Genomic DNA, 19971 nt, shown 5'->3' with positions numbered 1-19971 from the left:
AATTTTTCCTTAGTAACAGCAATGACATTTTCTTCTTCCCCCTGACATACTTGTATTTCTAGCATTCTGCTAGTGTCTTCCATGGTGATGACTGAAGCTGGCTTACCTTCATATTTCATCTTTTCTCTCTTTCTGGCTTTTTAAATTTTTTTTAAACCTTCCCAATCTTCTACCTTCTCACTAATTTTTGCTATATTATATGCCCTCTCTTTAGATTTTATGCTGCCTTTGATTTCCTTGTCAGTCACAGTTGCCTCATCCTCCCTTTAGAATACTTCTTCATCTTTTAGATGTATCTTTCCTGCATCTTCCAAATTTCTCCCAGAAGCACCAGCCATTGCTTTTCTGCGATCATCCTTGGAGTGTCCTCTTCCAATCAATTTTGACCAGCTCCTCTTTCCTTCCTCTGTAATTCCCTTCACTCCTCTCTGATACTGATACATGCAGTTTTAGCTTTCTCTGCTCAAAGTGCAGAGTGAATTCTAACATATGATCACTGTCTCCTAAGGGTTACTTTACCTTAAGCTCCCTAATCAAATCCAGGTCATTACACAACACCCAATGTCTGTTATCCCTTTTTTCCCTAATAATAATATTAATAATAATAATTTGTGGCATTCTGACTCTAAAACTGCAACAGGCTTATGTTTATAGTAAAGTTTGTAAAGTATAAGTTTGTATTTAAAGCAAGATTTTGATGAATGATGCTTGCCACTTGATTGTGCCAGTGTGAGTAATCAGATTAAGCTAAACTGCTACAGGATCCTGTAAAGTGTTAGATCATTTCTGTTTATTTTTTTCAGCATTTTCTACATTTATCTTCTTGAATTTATTGGTCTTTTATTATGTATTTATGATAATTTTTGTGTTAACCACCTGTTCCCTGTATTGTTGCAGGAACCTTCTGTTTCTGGGAAGAGGTGTCCAGCACTGAGCCGGCATTTGACGCTTCCTTGTTGACAGCCAGTCTGCTCAGATGTCTTCCATGTAGGGTCATTCTCTTCCATTGGTTAACATTTTCTTCAGAAGTGAAAATGTCTTTCATTTTTCATTTAAGTATACTTCTTATCATAATTGCATATACTTGCATTGAGTACTTATTCCTGTTTTTGTTGACGGAAGTATATCCTGATGAAAGTTTTATCTGTCTGTTGTGTAGATTTTTAATGTCTATTATTCCTCTTCCCCTTCTGTCCTAGATAGTGTTAATCTAATCACATTCAAATGTACATAATGTTTCCTGAAATTTGTCTTTTCAGTTCTTACTTTTCTTTGTAAATTTCCAGATCGGTTTCAGACCGCGATATTATGCCAAAAGAGTATGTTAATATAGGTATAGAGAATGTGTTTGTTGTGTTTGTTATATTTTTACTGCTGAGCTCTGTTTGGCAAATTTTCTATTACTTCTTTTTATTTTAGCACAGTCGGTTTTCTCTTTTGTACATTGGTTGTTATCTGTCCAGTAGAGTATGATTTTTATCATGGATTCTGTTGCATTTCTCATATAGTTCAATGGTTCCTATCAGAGAATATATACAGTATACAATATGTAATTTACTGTGATCACCTATAAAAAATGGATCTCAGGGTTGTATACGGTTACATATGTGTACTATGATAATAACTTTACTTGTTCTTCCTTTCTTGTCTTTGGTTCATTGTGAAGCATGATATTATGATGAAATGAGGTGATTTTCTGAGGGCAGTGGAATTTTAGGAGGATGTTCCAAAGTTTTTTCCTAATATAGTCAAAGTATTTAATGAAATTGAAGAAGGCCAGGAACTGTTGCTGGTGCTGCTGCCTGAGTTTTTCTTCAAATTATAATATAATGCAAAACAATTCTTTGGTGCCTGTGGACTGGGCAGCCACTCTATGATTTGGAGTTTATCTCCTCAACCACTGGGAGAGAAGATTGAAGATGGACCCTGGTGAAGACTTTCCCTGTGGCTGACAGCAGGAAGACCCCTGTGATTCTCACTAAAGATCTGAATTCTAACATGTCAGAACTTCAGTGTGGATATTGCCTGGATCCTAATTACTTCTTTGATTTGGGTTATAGGCATTTTAAATTCTTGTCAGCCAGGACTGTGCACAGGGCTGGCCAGAGTAGTTGCTGTGAGATGGAGTTAAGGGCATTCATGTCAAGGATAGACTGTGGTTGAGAGAGTCTTTTCAAGTGTTCCTCCCAGCTAAAATTTGAATAAATAATAGACCTTCAGTGAGCTGCAAAATTCAATTAGGATATGTAAAATCAATTGTCACCAATCAGTCAATCCAATCAGAATTGAAAGAGATGGAATTAACGAGGTAAGAATCATATATCCCATGGAAGAAAATATTATATAAAAATTCCTTTTCTAATTATTATCACAATTGCTGAACCAGGTATTCAAAATTGTTCACTCCAATGTCCAGCTGAGGGCATACTTCCACAACCTTAGCAATTTATTTGGACTGTTGCAGAGGCTTTCACTTAGTAAGTGAGACTTCCACTATCTCTGGTCAGGATTTCATTTCATCCAGCTGCACAGAACATTTCAGATGTATCAACATTGCAAGGAATACTGCAGGTCTTATAGAGACACCAACAATTCATTCCAGCAGTAATGTTTGTCAGAGACTGTTCATGATGACACACAAATGGAAACGTTTATTATAACTGAGTTAACAAATGGTGAAGATGTATGAAATTTCAAGTTTAAAGCATTCATTCTGGATTAAATGGATTCCCGTTTTTGTTAGTTATTTTGCTGACTTCAGATCACTACTGAAGCAGCAACTTCACTCAGGAGTCAAATCTAAAGCTAAGAGGTGAACCACTGACTCTTTAGAAGCACAGGAAATATAATCATTCCAGTCAGGCCAACCGGCACTGTTAGTGTATCTCATGTGACAGCTTTGTAATTGACAAAATTCAGCAGCCAAGTAATGTGGGAATGTGGATTAAACTTCCTTCAAGGCCAGCTAAACAAAAAAAAGCAAATGACTTCAGAAAGAGAAAAGATACTAGTTCAGTATAGAGCATGTATTATGCTCACTTTTCAATAGTTCTCACATTGAAAAGTTGGAAGAATTATATGTCATCTAACTTATGAACGAATATAGGCTGATACTGTCCCAGTCAGTAATTGTTCTGCAGTGGGTACCATGCAGAACAGTGACAGGAAATTCTCTGCACTAGAGGGTGAAATCAGGATTGGGATTTCTCCACTGCTGTATAGTCCATATATGTTGCTTATATGTACCACGGCCACTACTGGTTCTGAGACATAACCCAGACCATGTGTTCTTCTGGCGAGAGTAAAAGGAAAGAAGGGATTAAACAATGTTTGTTGCTAGTTTAATTAACTTTTCCAAGATAGCAGACATTGTAACAGCCACCAATTTAAAACAAAATTTTGTATTGTTTTTAAGATTTTATTCATTTATTGTGAAGCCAGAAGGAATGTTAATGAAGCTCCAAAGAAACAGGGATACCTTATTTCACTAATAATATTCCAGTACTACATGAAGCTGGTTTTAAGGTGTGGCTGGGTCATTCAGGGCTCCACATTAGCTATCATCTTCATCTGGTTATTGAATGTTTCATCTTGACAGCATGGAATGGAGGAATCAAATTAAACAGCTTATGGACAACAATGCCCTAAAGCAATGAATTTTCAGTGAAATGTGTTTTAACAATGTTAAATTCTAAATATTTAAAGTATTCACTTTATTTCTGCTTGCCTGCTTAGATGTCAAAAGTTGCAGTTTACATTATTGGCCAATAATATGGTAATTTAACTAATATTTTCAGCAAATTTCTTTACATGTTTTGTTGTACAGGTCGACCTTCACTAATCCGACTACCTGTAATCCGGTTCCTTCGATAATCCGGCACTGATTTCAAATTTTCCATGCAGCTGTAATTTCAAATTTCCCACATCACCGTACTAATCTGCTGCGCATTGCTTTGGTTGCACTAGATCTCTTCACGTGTTGGTGCTCTTGTAAGCACAGAAAGGCAATTCCTGCTTATTTTTCTGTATTTATTAATATCATATGTGAGAGGCGCGGCCACCTGGCACCCACCCGTCTCACCCGCCAGCGGCAGGGGAGCTGGCGCGCGCTGGGTTGGTCCGCTATCTTGCTTGCCTGTCAGCAGTCACTCACTGCCCTCCAGCATCACCCGGCCGGCACTCTGTTCTCTTCTGCCTACGACCTCAGATCGGACGTGGTGACCCGCTGAATTTAAGCATATTACTAAGCAGAGGAAAAGAAACTAATGAGGATTCCCTCAGTAACTGCGAGTGAAGAGGGAAGAGCCCAGTGCTGAATCCCCAGCCGCCTGGCGGTCACGTGAAATATGCAATATGGAAGACCTCCTTTCTCCGACTTCTGCTTCTGCTCACCCAGATGTGCTGCCACCATCATCAACAGTTTTTGAAGAAACCGTTGTGCCAGTTTCAGCACCAGTTCCTGCTGCTTCACTCATTTTTCACGATGAAGATGTTGATGATCCTGACAACCCCACACTTGCAGGCATGTAACTTTGCCTGAAGGTATATTAAATGTCTCACTTTAGAAGCAGAAGTGCTCAACTGTTCTGTATAAGTTAATTCCTGTACACTTACCTGTACCCTTTATTTTATCTGTGCCTTTACAGTATATTACTTTATTAAAATTCCACTTGCTACTCATTTAATAATTCTGTTTCATTATTATCTAACTTGTACTGACTTACATGATATTTTAAAGGTACGATGAGGCGGTTAGCTATTGTTTAATGTAATCCTTCTGTAATTCGGCATTTCCACTAATCCGGCACTCCTCAGGTCCCAATGGTGGCGGATTATAGAAAGTCAACCTGTAGCATCAGGTTCTGCTTTAGAAATGAGTTTGTACACACATTTAACAGAGAAAATCCAGTTCTATGACTGGTATTTTGACAGAACATTGGAATAAACACTGTTGCAAACTTTGCTGTTAAACTAACAGGCTGCCAAATGACTCTCAATGTTATTAATGCAAAGATGGTAGAGCCGCTGCTGGTGAGAGGAGTATGCCCAGTCAAATGACATGTAGGAACATGGGGTGACTTTCCACATGTGTGCTAATGACGCATAACTTTACATCACCAGCTCTCTGACACCTCATTTATCTCTAAATTGTGAAGACTGCTAATCCAAAACACAACACTGAAACAGGAGAAATTACTGTAAAGTCACCAGTCTATATTTAGTTCCTGACACAAACCTTGTTCCCAAGCCATCAGGATCCATTCCTTTTCAAGGCAGATGTGTAGCTGAATGGTCTAGACTGTTTCCAAAAGGGTTGCAAATACAATCCTGAGATAAGCATCAGACATTTGGGATTACAATTCTCCTGTTATCTCAGATAATCTCTGAAATTACAGAAGATGTTTAGCATTAAACCAGCACCCTCCTTCAAATTGTTCTCCATTCTTTGGTGCCCACATACAGCTTTAAATGAGATGTAAAAAACAATCTTCAGTTCTTTATGTAAATTGCAAGTAGTAATCGGTTTGAAGTTAAAAGTGTATCTTTGTCCACAGAGCACAGACTGCTGGCCCACAGCAGGGGCTGGCTGCTCTAGAGGTGTGGTTTGCAAAGTGAAGTAATTACGAGACATTCTTGTCTGCATCAGCCAAACATAAGACAATGGGGTTGTGTTAATGGGCCTGCATCAAACCAGGCAACAATGGCTAAGCTATTTGACCAATTGTGACCGAGTTCAAGGAAGCCTGCAGACTAGACAGATTTTATTAAACATGATCGCAGATATAGTTGGTCAAACAATATTTGGGGATACCTGTGTACTCAGAGAGTCAGCATTGACATCATTAATTTTGGATGTCTGGAATCTCTGCATTCAGAAGATATTAGATCATCTGAATTACTTTGTCCCAGCAAAGGTATTTGAACATTCAGACGTGTCTATCATTGTAGATACGTAATTCAAAGGAAGCATTGTCAACACAAAATATTGAAGTAAACAATGTCATTGTAAGTATTGATCTTCAAATGTTAATTTGTAAATAATGTTACCTTTGATCTTAAGGGTAAAAAGGGTACTTTGTGTTTGTGAGACTACCAAGAAGGTGTCCAGAATGTCTGCTTGTCAGGATGAATAAAGACCTTTATATCACCAGCTTCTATGTCTCTCCAATACTTACAGTCAGTGGCCACTTTATTAGGCACAACTGTACACCCAATCATTAATGCAAATATCTAATCAGCCAATCATGTGGCAGCAACTCAATGCATAATGCTTGCAAACCTGGTCAAGAGGTTCATTTGTTGTTCAGACCAAACATCAGAATGGGGAAGAAATGTGATCTATGTGGTTTGACCGTGGAATGGCTGTTGGTGCCAGATTTGGTGGTTTGAGTATCTCAGAAACTGCTGATCTCTCAGGATTTTCATGCACAGAAGTCTTCAGAATTTACAGCAAATGGTGTGAAAAAAAAAAATCCCGTGAGCAGCAGTTCCATGGGCAAAAGCACCTTGTTAATGATAGTGTCGCAAGGAGTGGCAACTGAAGGTGGTTAGAAACGGACCCAAGTGCAGGACATAGTCATGGAGATGACTCGGACATGGACCTGGACCTGGGCTGAATTCGGACTCGGAACATGGAGCCTGGAACTGGAACACGGAGACAACACCAGCAAACAAAGACAGACGATTCATATCTTGGCTCGGAGTAGCAGCAAACAGCCGGACCTACTCAGCTGGAAACGAGACAACAGAAACCAAACAATGACAGTCCATTTGTATCTTGACACGGAGCAGCTTGTGAAGACAGTCCCTTATTCTTGGCGGCTCAGAGTGGCAACAATCGGCCAGCAAATCTCAGCCAAACATGAAAATGAAGAATTCGCATCTTAGCTTGAAGTAGCAGCAATATGGATAGTCTCTGGGTCGTATATAATGACATATGTGTCTCTTTCTTCTTGGGTTCAAAGTTCAAAGTAAAACTTACTATCTAAGTGCACACAACTCTAAGATTATTTATTCGGTGGGCATACTCAGCAAATCTATAGACTAGTAATTGTAAACAGGATCAATGAAAGAGCAATAGCGTAGAAGATAATAAACTGTTGAACTGCAAATATAAATAAATAGCTGTAAGTCATGAGAGCATGAGATAACAAGATAAAGAGTCCTTAAAGTGAGATCATTGGTTGTGGAAACATCCCAATAGATAATTGTAATTACCCTCTTCTGTTCAAGAGCCTGATGGCTGAGGGGTAGTAATGCTCTTGAACCTTGTGGTGTGAGTCCTCAGGCACTTGTACCTTCAGCCTGATGGCAGCAGCGAGGAAAGTGCATGGCCTGGGTGGGGCGGATCTTTAATGATCGGTGCTGCTTTCCTATAATAGCGTTTCAGGTAGATGTGCTCAATGGACGGGAGGGCTTTATCCATGATGTACTGGGCTGAATTGGCTACCTTTTGTAGGATTTTCCATTGAAAGATATCAGTGTTCCCATACCAGGCTGCAATGCAGCCCCTCAATACCATTTCCAGTACACATCTATAGAAGTTTGTCAAGGTTTTTGATGTCATGCCAAATTTCCACAGCCTTCTACAGAAGTAGAGGAGCTGTGTGCTTTCCTTGGAATTACATTTATATGATGGGTCCAGGTCAGATCCTCTGAGGTAGTGACACCCAGGGATACAAAGTTATTGACCCTCTCCACCACTGATCCTCTGATGAGAACTGGCTCATGGATCTCTAGTTTCCCTCTCCTGAAATTTCCAATTAGCTCTTTGGTTTTGTTGACATTGAATGGGCTCTTAGCTCCCAGTGGAGTATAGGCCATCGATGATAATAAATTTGCTTTGAATGTTGAACTTTAACTGAACCAGTCAACACATTTTTAGGATGAGGAGGGAAACTAGGGCACTCAGAGGAAATCCGTGTATTCACAGGGAAAATTTGCAAAGTTCACGCAGACTAATCACACGGAGGTGACGTTGGAACCCAGGTCAATGGAGCTGTGAGATGATAGCTCTATCAGCTGTGTCATAATGTCACCCCAGATTTCTCACAGTGATCTTATCAAAAGTGCATGGAGCTCACAAAGTATAATGTTGTGCTCTACAATACATTTAATATTGAAAGCATAAAAATTTCAATGATGGCATTTATTTTTCAACAACTTCATATATTATATGCCAACCCCAATATTACTGGTGATGGTAATACAACTCTGCCAAACCATCTCTCGTTTCTTTTCTGTTCCCAATCACATCCTCTTTGACTTCAAATCATCATATCTCTCTCACTGATAGTTTCTACCATTCTGCAGACCATCTTCCCACACTTCCACCCATCCCTATCCCCCCCATTCTTTGCTTGTGTCTCCAATGGTACTTCATAATCTTATTGCACCTTCATGAAACATTAACTCTGCTCCTATCTTCGGATATGCCCTGTCTTTAGAATACTTCCAACAATTTCTATCTTTATTTAAGATTTCTAGCTGCAGGATTTCAGATCACTTCCAATGGTCAGTATAGAAATTCAACCAGTTTAATTCTTAAGCACATAAGCCGTATCTCCTTTTACATAAAGCTATGGAGAATATAAACTATTTATTATTGCCCACGTATTTAGTCAAAACAGGATCTTAGAATTCATTAATTTATCTTTAAGGTTTTGCAGCAGCACTACAATGCACTACATAAGTACTATAAATCACAATAAGAAATATATATGTATCTTCTTCAGTTGTCCATCGAAATCCGATGACCATGTCCACTCCTTTAACGGTGAGATCTTTGATGACTATACATACACACATATACATACACATACATATGTATCAACAAAAACAGAGCAAAATAGAGATGACTGACCTGATGCAGACTGGGAGATCGTTTTGCTGAACACCTACGCTCTGTCCGCCAGAGAAAACAGGATCTCTCAGTGGCCACACATTTTAATTCCATGTCCTAGTCCCATTCTGATATGTCTATCCATGGCCTCCTCTACTGTCAAGATGAAGCCACACTCAGGTTGGAGGAAAAACACCTTATATACCGGCTGGGTAGCCTCCAACCTGATGGCATGAACGTTGATTTCTCTAACTTCTGTTAATGCCCCCCTCCACTTCTTACCCCACCCCTTATCTATCTATCTATCTATCTATCTATCTATCTATCTATCTATCTATCTATCTATTTATCTATTTATCTGTTTGTTTGTCTATTTATCTATCTATCTATCTATCTATCTATCTATTTATTTATCCATTTATTTATCCATTTATCTATCTATCTATCTATCTATCTATCTATCTATTTATTTATTTATTTATTTGTTTGTTTGTTTGTTTGTTTGTTTATTTATTTATTCCCTTTTTTTCCCTTTTCTCTCTCTGTTGCTCTCACAATCACTTCTTGCCTGCTCTCCATCTCCCTCTGGAGCTCCCCTCCCCCTTTCATTCTCCCTAGGCCTCCTGTCCCATGATCCTCTCCCTTCTCCAGCTATGTATGCCTTTTGCCAATCAACTTTCCAGCTCTTAGCTTCACCCCACCACCTCCGGTCCTCTCCTATTATTTTGGATCTCCCCCCTCCCCCTCCCACTTTCAAATCTCTTACTATCTCTTTTTTCAGTTAGTCCTGATGAAGGGTCTTGGCCCGAAACGTCGACTCTACTTCCTCCTATAGATGCTGCATTCCACCAGCATTTTGTGTGTGTTGCTTGAATTTCCAGCATCTGCAAATTTCCTCGTGTTTGCAAAATAGAGATGTTGTTTTCATGGGTTGGTTCGTTGTCTGTTCAGAAATCTGATGGCAGAGGGGAAGAAGCTGCTCCTAAAACGTTGAGTATGTGTTTTCAGACTTCTGTACGTCCTTGCCGATTCGGGGCTCTTTGAGCATTCACATTCCTGACCCCACCAGTAGATACCTGAGCAATGTCCAACAATTTCACTCTCAGACCACACACATTCATCTTTTCAGTCTTTCGTCTCTGTCTTGAGCTGAATGTGATCTAATAAAACTTAACTCCTTCTTGTCACAGTGTACCCAGTTTTTTATTTATGCCAGTTTACTGGTAAATACACCACAGTTCAAGTCAGAAAGTAATCACTTTGTATTTTAAATTAGTTACACATACCAATTGAAATAAAAATATTTGGATCAATAGAGATTATATTCATCTGCAGATTTTAAAAGGGACATAATTTTCAGAATTTCAGTATTTAAAAAGTATGAACTAAACTATTATTATCAAACTTTAAAATGGTTTCATGCATTTCCCAATGTTTATCCTCCTTTGCAAACTCCCATTTAATCTACTTCTTCACAGAAGACTACAGAACCTCATCAAACCACAAAAGCTCTGAAGTATACAACATGCAGTTTATAAGAGCAATATAAAATTTTATCTGCATTTACCAAAGAAGAGGGTATTTTCCACTTGACTGATTAAGAACAGAGAATGACTTGTTGGCCTGAAACTAGAAAACTGTTGAAGAATCTTCAGAAACTAGGTTCATGATATTCTTGCTTACAGAGTGAGCCTAGTTGAAGACTGCCATCATCTAGTAGAGTATCATAATGAACATATTGTAGCGGTGTGCTACACGCAGCGCTAAAATTACGACACGGAGTCGGTAACTGCAGTCGAAGGAAAAAACTTTATTCGAAATCCTCAGCCTCACTTTTAAGCCTCCCTCAACCTGCCCCCCGTGGCGCAGAGGCTCCAAAGCTCTGTGCTCGCAAACCCCTGTAGGCTATCTAATTGTGAGCCGGTTCGGATGTGTCAGGAAATGGGTCGCCACATAACCCCCCCCCCCCCAGAACCGGCGATACACCCCCCAATGTCCACAGTCTGGGCCGGAACCTGCTTGGGAGGTCGGCCTCTGCGCCGAGGTGCCGGAAACTCGGCCGGTTGTGCCAGGTCCACATGGGCCGGTTTGAGGCGGTCCACCGTGAAAACCTTCTCTTTCCCCCCAACGTCCAGCACGAACGTGGACCCGTTGTTCCGGAGCACCATATACGGCCCCTCGTATGGCCGCTGCAGCGGTGGCCGATGCCCGCCCCTTCGTACAAACACAAACTTACAGTTCTGCAGGTCTTTGGGTACGCAGGTCGGGTTCCGCCCGTGCTGTGAAGTGGGTATGGGGGCCAGGTTACCGAGCTTCTCGCGTAGTCTGCCCAGGTCTGCTGCGGGATCTTCCTCTTGCCCCCGTGGGGCTGGTAGGAACTCCCCGGGGACGACCAGGGGCACGCCGTATACCAACTCGGCCAACGAGGCGTGCAGGTCGTCCTTGGGCGCTGTGTGGATGCCGAGTAGGACCCAGGGAAGCTCGTCCGCCCAGTTGGCTCCTCGCAGGCGGGCCATGAGGGCCGACTTCAGGTGACCGTGGAAACGCTCCACTAGCCCGTTCGACTGTGGGTGGTAGGCAGTGGTGCGGTGCAGCTGAGTCCCCAAAAGGCTGGCCATAGCTGACCACAGGCTGGAGGTGAACTGGGTGCCTCTGTCGGAGGTAATGTGGGCCGGTACACCAAAGCGAGATATCCAGGTGGTGATCAGGGCTCGGGCGCAAGATTCGGAGGTGGTGTCGGTGAGCGGGACCGCCTCTGGCCATCTTGTGAACCGGTCCACGATAGTCAGGACGTGCCGCGCTCTGCGCGACACTGGCAGGGGGCCCACGATATCCACATGAATGTGGTCGAAACACCGGTGGGTGGGATGGAACTGCTGCGGTGGGGCTTTGGTGTGCCGCTGCACCTTGGCCGTCTGGCAGTGCATGCACGTTTTGGCCCATTCACTGACCTGTTTGTGGAGTCCGTGCCAAACGAACCTGCTGGAAACCATCCGGACAGTTGTCCGGATGGAGGGATGCGCCAAGTTATGAATGGAGTCGAAAACACGGCGCCGCCAGGCTGTCGGGACGACGGGACGGGGCTGGCCGGTGGCGACGTCACAGAGTAGGGTCCTCTCACCCGGGCCTACGGGGAGGTCCTGGAGCTGCAAACCGGAGACTGCAGTTCTGTAACTCAGAATCTCCTCCTCCGCCTGCTGTGCCTCTGCCAGTGCCTCAAAGTCTACCCCTTGGGAAAGGGCATGAACGGTAGGGCAAGAGAGCGTATCCGCCACGACATTGTCCTTACCCGAGACGTGCCGGACATCCGTCGTGTATTCAGAGATGTAGGACAGGTGGCGTTGCTGGCGGGACGACCAGGGGTCGGACGCTTTCGTAAACGCAAAGGTAAGCGGTTTGTGGTCCGTGAACGTGGTGAAGGGCCGACCTTCTAGGAAGTACCTGAAAGGCCAGATTGCCAGGTAGAGCGCCAACAGTTCCCGGTCGAAAGCACTGTATTTGAGCTCGGGCGGCCACAGGTGTTTGCTGAAAAACGCCAGGGGTTGCCAGCGACCTGCGATGAGTTGCTCCAGCACCCCACCGACTGCCGTGTTAGATGTGTCTACTGTGAGGGCGGTAGGGGCGTCCATTCTGGGATGTACTAGCATTGTGGCGTTCGCCAAAGCTTCCTTCGTTTGAACGAAAGTGGCGGCGGACTCCTTGTCCCAGGTAATGTCCTTGCTCGGACCCGACATCAGGGCGAACAGGGGGCGCATGATTCGGGCAGCTGAAGGGAGGAAGCGGTGGTAGAAATTGACCATACCTACGAATTCCTGAAGGCCTTTGATCGTGGTGGGTTGGGGGAAGTGGCGGACCGCATCTACCTTAGCGGGCAGAGGGGTTGCCCCGTCTTTAGTAATCCTGTGGCCCAGGAAGTCAATGGTATCGAGTCTGAACTGGCATTTGGCGGGGTTGATTGTAAGACCGTACTCACTCAGTCGGGCGCAGAGTTGACGGAGGTGGGACAGATGCTCCTGACGACTGCTGCTGGCTATGAGGATGTCGTCTAAATAGATGAACGCGAAGTCCAGGTCCCGTCTCACCGCGTCCATTAACCGCTGGAATGTCTGTGCGGCATTCTTCAGGCCGAACGGCATGCGGAGGTACTCAAAAAGACCAAACGGGGTGATGAGAGCCGTTTTGGGGACGTCGTCAGGATGCATCGGGATTTGATGGTACCCTCAGACGAGGTTGACCTTGGAGAAGATCCGTGCGCCGTGCAGGTTTGCTGCAAAGTCCTGAATGTGCGGCACAAGGTAGCGGTCCGGTGTGGTAGCCTCGTTCAGCCTGCGGTAGTCGCCGCACGGTCTCCAGCCTCCCGCCGCTTTGGGCACCATGTGCAGGGGGGAGGCCCATGGGCTGTCGGACCGCCGGATGATCCCCAATTCCTCCATCCTCTGGAACTCCTCCTTCGCCAGTCGGAGCTTGTCCGGGGGAAGCCGCCGAGCGCGGGCGTGGAGGGGTGGTCCCTGGGTCAGGATGTGGTGCTGTACGCCGTGTCGGGGCATGGCCGCTGTGAACTGCGGTGCCAGAACCGATGGGCAATCCGCCAGGACCCTGGTGAAGTCGTTGTCGGACAGCGTGATGGAGCCGAGGTGAGGGGTTGGCAACTGGGCTGCACCCAGGGAGAACGTCTGAAAGGTCTCGGCGTGTACCAGTCTCTTCCTGGGCAGGTCGACCAGTAGACTGTGAGCCCGCAAAAAATCCGCACCCAGAAGCGGTTGGGCTACGGCGGCCAGTGTAAAGTCCCACGTGAACTGGCTGGAGCCGAACTGTAGCTGCACCTGACGGGTGCCATAGGTCCTTACTGTGCTGCCATTCACGGCCCTCAGGGGGGGACCCGGTGCCCTGCTGCGGGTGTCGTAACTCGTCGGAGGTAAAACGCTGATCTCGGCACCAGTATCGACCAAAAACCTGCGTCCCGACCTCTTGTCCCACACATACAGGAGGCTATCCCGATGGCCCGCCACTGTAGCCATCAGCGGCGGCTGGCCCTGGCGTTTCCCGGGAACTTGCAGGGCGGACGACAACGGCGGGCTTCTGCGCCCCACCGCTGGTGGTAGAAGCACCAGTGTTCCTTGGGCTGGGGGTTGGCGGGCTCTGCGGCTGGGCCTGGACTGGTTTGCTGCTGGGTGCGTGGCTGGGAGATCTGTGCGATGGATGCCCCGCTCACCTTTTTGGCGTTCCACAGCAAGTCCGCCCGGGCTGCCACCTTCCGTGGGTCACTGAAATCCGCGTCGGACAGCAGCAGGCGTATGTCCTCGGGCAGCTGCTCCAGGAATGCCTGCTCAAACATGAGGCAGGGTGTGTGTCCGTCGGCTAGAGACAACATCTCATTCATTAAAGCCGATGGAGGTCTGTCGCCCAAGCCATCAAGGTGCAGTAAACAGGCAGCCCGCTCGCGCCGTGAGAGTCCGAAAGTCCTGAGGAGCAGGGCTTTGAATTCCGTGTACTTGCCGTCTGCCGGGGGCGACTGTACGAACTCCGTGACCTGGGCCGCTGTGTCCTGGTCGAGGGAGCTCACCACGTAGTAGTAGCGGGTGTCTTCTGAGGTGATCTGGCGAATGTGGAATTGGGCTTCGGCTTGCTGGAACCATAGGTTCGGTCGCTGTGTCCAGAAACCCAGCAGTTTCAACGAAACCGCATGAACAGAGGCGGCGTCGGTCATTTCTGGTCCAAAAATCGTTTGGACCGTCGGGGTCACCAATTGTAGCGGTGTGCTACACGCAGCGCTAAAATTACGACACGGAGTCGGTAACTGCAGTCGAAGGAAAAAACTTTATTCGAAATCCTCAGCCTCATTTTTAAGCCTCCCTCAACCTGCCCCCCGTGGCGCAGAGGCTCCAAAGCTCTGTGCTCGTAAACCCCCGTAGGCTATCTAATTGTGAGCCGGTTCGGATGTGCCAGGAAATGGGTCGCCACAATATTTACATTCTCCCTCTAGACTGAAAGCAGGTTTTCAAGCTTCTACCATAATTGCTGAATTTAATTGCAATGGCGTAATTTTCAAATTTTTCAGCAAATGCTTGTAAAACCAAAAATATTTGTTCAGTTGCACTAAGGGCTAACTTTGGAAAATAGGCCAAGGCGCCAAAAGTTAGTCTGCATACCTAAGACGATGATAAATCTGCCCACAGGGTTTCAGCCCCAATTACTGGAGTTTAGCAACACTATGACCACTTATTTGGGACAACTTTTAAAGAACAACAACTAATCAGGCAAATAGTCAGGATTCCCTTTGTTTAATTGTGCCTGTGTTATTTACTTGTTCAGGAGACAGTTGCTGAACAGGTTTTAACCAGCGTCAGCCACATGCACTTGTGTGGCCGTTATACAGTACATTGTGCTTACAGCGATCAATTTTTTGCATCAGTTGCATGAGCTTTTGTTCAAAAAGCAGTGATTTTTGTCTGATAGTTGGCAAGAAATAAGCAGTAAGACAATCTGGAATTGTTTTGCCTTCTGTGGTTTCAAGCGTCCAGGCTTGGAGATGTCAGAAATGATGGAGAATGAAAATGGAACAAGTTATGAACTATGCAGAATTTGAAGGTATTGGCAATAATCTTGAATGTAACAATGAAAATGAAGATTTGGAGGATGCAATTATTGATAGCAATGTACAAAGGCATTATCTGCACTGATTTTATTCATTTACAGTCAATCAAAAGACCACAACAGTGGGATGAATTCCTCTATCAATCACAATTAGGAACTAATACACAGTTTTATTGTACTGTAGTAGTAATGGTAGTGTTTTAATTTGTTCTGTATTTCAGTTAATTACATAATTTGATGTGCAGGTTGTCTTTTTAACTACTTCCATGAAACTTTAGTTAATTTGAGTAGCTGCTTAATTGGCCCAAGATGAACTGGTTCCAATGTGCCCTAATTAACCGGAATCCACTGTATTTATATTTTACTTTAAGTTTTTCTTGTGAATGCTGCTTATATGATACTGCGTACCTGTGACTTGCTGCAAATAAAATTTTCATTGCAGCTGTGCATACATGTGACTTTGACTTTCACAGTTTCTCTTTCCTCTATCCTTGCCCGTTGATTGTTACCAGCAATTTTTGTTTCAATTTGAAGGTCATTCGTATTTGCCGTGTTTTGCACTGATTCATGTTCCCTGCAAGGCTAACTCAGATTCCGATCTATTTATCCCATGTACATTGAAACATACAGTGAAATGCGTCATTTCCGTCAGCAACCAGCACACTCAAGGATATGCTGCAGACAGACTGCAAGTATTGTTACACATTCCAGCGCCAGCATACCATGTCCACAATATTGCAATAAACAACACGAGCAGTAGTTACAGCAACAATTAAAGAAAACACGGCAACAACAGCAAAACCATCCCTTTTCCCGTCTCTCCCACCACTCACCAACTCAAGTGCACAGAAAGACCCCTTAACCCAGGGAGGCTGCCTCTGGACCTCCAATCCATGTCCCTGGATTCTCAGACTCTCATCAAGCCTCCAATTTCAGATTTCACTCCAGGATTCAGGTTTGACCATCGGGCCCCAATTTCTGGACTCACATGGTCCTCTGACCCCTGTGACCCAGGCCTTCATAACCAATTTGGGCCTCGAACTTGGGTCTACAACATTCAGGCTCCTTCCTTCATGCTCCAGATTTTGACCTTTGCTCAAAAGGTAGGAAATGGTGCAGGAAGGATGCAAAGATTTAAAAGGCCAATTCTGCTTTGTACCAATAAATGATGCATCTCCAGAGGGAAAGTATTGGGCTTCCTTCTGAGGCGGCTTGAAGCGCACACCTCCTGCCACAGTTGACAGCGTTGGTCAAATCAAAACAGAAAATACTGCAAATATTCAGCAGGCCAGGTGGCATTTGTGAAGGGTGCTCATGTGTCCGGTAGACGACCTGTCATCGGGACCAGGAAAAGTTAGAAAAAAATGCGTTCAATTTGCAGAGAGTAATAGGCTGGAGATCAAGGGAGAAAGAATGACACAGGTTGCTGGAGGAACTCAGTGTGTCAGCATCTGTCAGAGGACAGTGACACAGACCGGTGTTTTCTCAGAGAGAGTGCTGAAAACATGTTAAAGGCAGATATTCCATCTGGAGGAGGGCAAATAGAGAGAAGGAAAGAAACAATGCTAAAGCAGTATGAGATAAAACACAGCAGGTATTGGAATCTGAAACCAAAGAGTATGAGGAAAAGCTGATGGTTCAGGCTGAATCAGTGGAGGGGTCTGCGCTTGCACTTGCCTTCAGGCTCCATAAGGGCAGGGTGCACCTGCCAGTCATCTGGCCCAGGCGCAGCAGGTCAGCATTTTACACATTGCCAGCTTCTTATAAAACCACAGATTTAGGTACCTAATTCAGCCTTCCAGCCTGTTAAGCCCAATCCACCATTCGATCACGGCTGATTTATTTCTCCTGCCTTCTCCCATAATCATTGACACCCTTAATCATCAAGAGCATATCAACATCCAATTTTAAAATATCTACTGACTTGGCCTCCACAGCTGACTATATGACTCTTGATTAGTGTCTTGTCCTAAACTCTGAAAATGCTAAAATGTTACCTTCTCTCTGGCTCTTGTGCTTAACAACCTACCTCCTTGACCAAGTGTTTGGTCGCTTGTCCTAATATTTCATATGTGGCCTACTGTCAAATTTTGTTTGATGATGAAACAAAGGAGCATCTAGAGATATTCTGGTACATTAAAGGCACTGTACCATTGCAAGTTATTGTGAAAGAGACTGAGATGTCAATTTTGAGACCAAAGGCCCATCTGAATATTTTGGTGATCTGCATTTTATAAATGGTTTCCCAGGACAGCTTGATGGACTTTGGCCACTAAAGCAAGAGGTGACTGGGTTGCTGTCAATCCTGGCATCTACAGCCATGTATATGCCATGATAGCTGCAAAAGAAACTAAATTAAATAAGTAGTACAAAGAGAGAACAAACAAATTTTTTAAAACAGTGATGTAGTGTACATGGGTACAATGTCCATACAGGCGGTGGGGAAGAATCTGTTCCTGAAACATTGAGTGTGTGTTTTCAGGCTCCAATGCCTCCTCCCTGATGGTAGTAATGAGAAGAGGGCACATCCCAGGTGATGGTTCTTGCTAATGATGGATGCTGCATTCCTGAGGAATCACCTTGTAAAGATGTTGTTGATGCTGGGGAGGCGAGCTCTGTGGCTTTTTCCAAACCTGTGCAATGCCCCCCTCCCATATCAAACGGTAATGCAACCAGTCAGAATGTTCTCCATGAAACATCCCTGGAAATTTGCCAGAGTCTTTGGTGATATACCAAGTCTCCTGAAGCTCCTAATGAAATATAGCCTCTGTAATTCAGTTGCAGAGGGAGGTACAAAGGCCCAGGTTTTGGAGCTTATGTTGCAGGAAAGCAATATTCATCAAAGACCCCCACTTTTCAGGCCATGCTCTTTCCTTGCTGCTACCATCAGGAAGAAAGTACAGGAGCCTCAGGTTCTGGAGCAGTTATTACCCCTCAACTATCAGGCTCTTGAACCAGAGGGGATAACTTCACTCGCCTTATCACTGAACTGTTCCAACAACTTATGAACTCACTTTCAAGGACCCTTCATCTCATGTTCACAATATCTATTGCTTATTTTTTCCCTTTCTTCTTATATTTGAACAGCTTGTTCTCTTTTGCAGATTAGTTGTTCGTCCGTTCTGCTGGGTGCAGTCTTTCAAGGATTCTATTTAGTTTCTTGTAGTTACTGTGAATGCCTGTAAGAAAAGGAAACTGGGGTTGCATATGGTGACATTTGAATATGTACTTTGAGGATAAATTTGCTTTGAACTTTGAATTGAGGTTGTGATGATGCTGAATGCTGAGCTGTAATCATAAACGGCAGCCTGACGTAGGTATTGCTGGTGTCCAGGTGGTTCAAGGCCGAATGGAGAGACAGTGAGATTGCATCCACTGCAGACCTCTTCTGACAATCAGCAAGTTGCAGCAGGTCCAGATCCTTGCTCAGGTAGGAGTTGATTTTAGCCATGACCAACATCTCAATGCTCTACATCACAATGGATGTAAGTGCCACTGGGGCGACAGCTGTTGAGGCAGCTCACCCTGCTCTTCTTGGATACCGGTATCATTGTTGCCCTTTAGAACCAGGTGGGAACCTCCGACCTCAGCAGTGAGAGACTGCACTTGCGACCTGAGACTACCATCCAGGGTCCACCTATTTTGAGGATTCATAGATTTTTAAAATGTCTTAGAATGGATCTTGCTTACAGAAGTATCCAGAGCTGTGACTGTGGCTTTCAGCTGTAGTATATAAGAAATAGGAGCAGGAGTAGGCCATCCGGCCCATTGAGCCTGCCCCGCCATTCAATAAGATCATGGCTGATCTGTCTGTAATCTCAGCTCCATCTACTTTCCTTTTCCACATAATCCTTAATTCCCTTACTATGTAAAAATCTATCTAATTGTATCTTAAATATATTTAGAGAAGAAGCCTCAACTGCTTCCCTGGGCAGAGAATTCCACAGATTCACCAATCTCTGGGAAAGACAGTTTCTCCTCACCTCCGTAAAAAGTCTTCTCCCCTGAATCTTGAGGCAATGTCCCCTAGTTCTAGTCTCACCTACCAATGGAAACAACTTTTCTACTTCTATCTTATCTATCCCTTTCAAAACTTTGCATGTTTCTATAAGATCCCCTCTCATTCTTCTGATTATGTTTAATGCATTTTATGTTTAATGAAATCTAGCATATTCTTTGAACTCCAAAACCTCAACACAAAAACATGCTAAAAATCCTTACGTAATATCGTCATCAATTCAAACCAGCCTCTTAGAAACCCCAATTCAATGTCAGTGGTTGTGAATTATTTACAATTCTCCCAATAATGTTACCCTACACAGCCCCCCCCCCCCACCGCAGAATTCACTAAAACCAGTTTTGTGAGCCTGTGTGGAGCTTGGATGAGCTGCCCAACTCAATTCCTGTGTTCCCTGGGTGGAGGAAACATAGAAGGCCCTGGCTCGTCCGGAGATGCATTGATGCGCACATGGTCATGCTGTGATGTCAGAAGCATGGCAGCAGAATAATACAAATCTTGGTGGGCCCATTTAAGG

Source organism: Hypanus sabinus, chromosome 12, assembly GCF_030144855.1.
Source record: "Hypanus sabinus isolate sHypSab1 chromosome 12, sHypSab1.hap1, whole genome shotgun sequence".
Classification (NCBI taxonomy): Eukaryota; Metazoa; Chordata; class Chondrichthyes; order Myliobatiformes; family Dasyatidae; genus Hypanus; species Hypanus sabinus.
The sequence above is the reverse complement of the archived record's forward strand: the minus strand, read 5'-3'. Positions refer to the sequence as shown.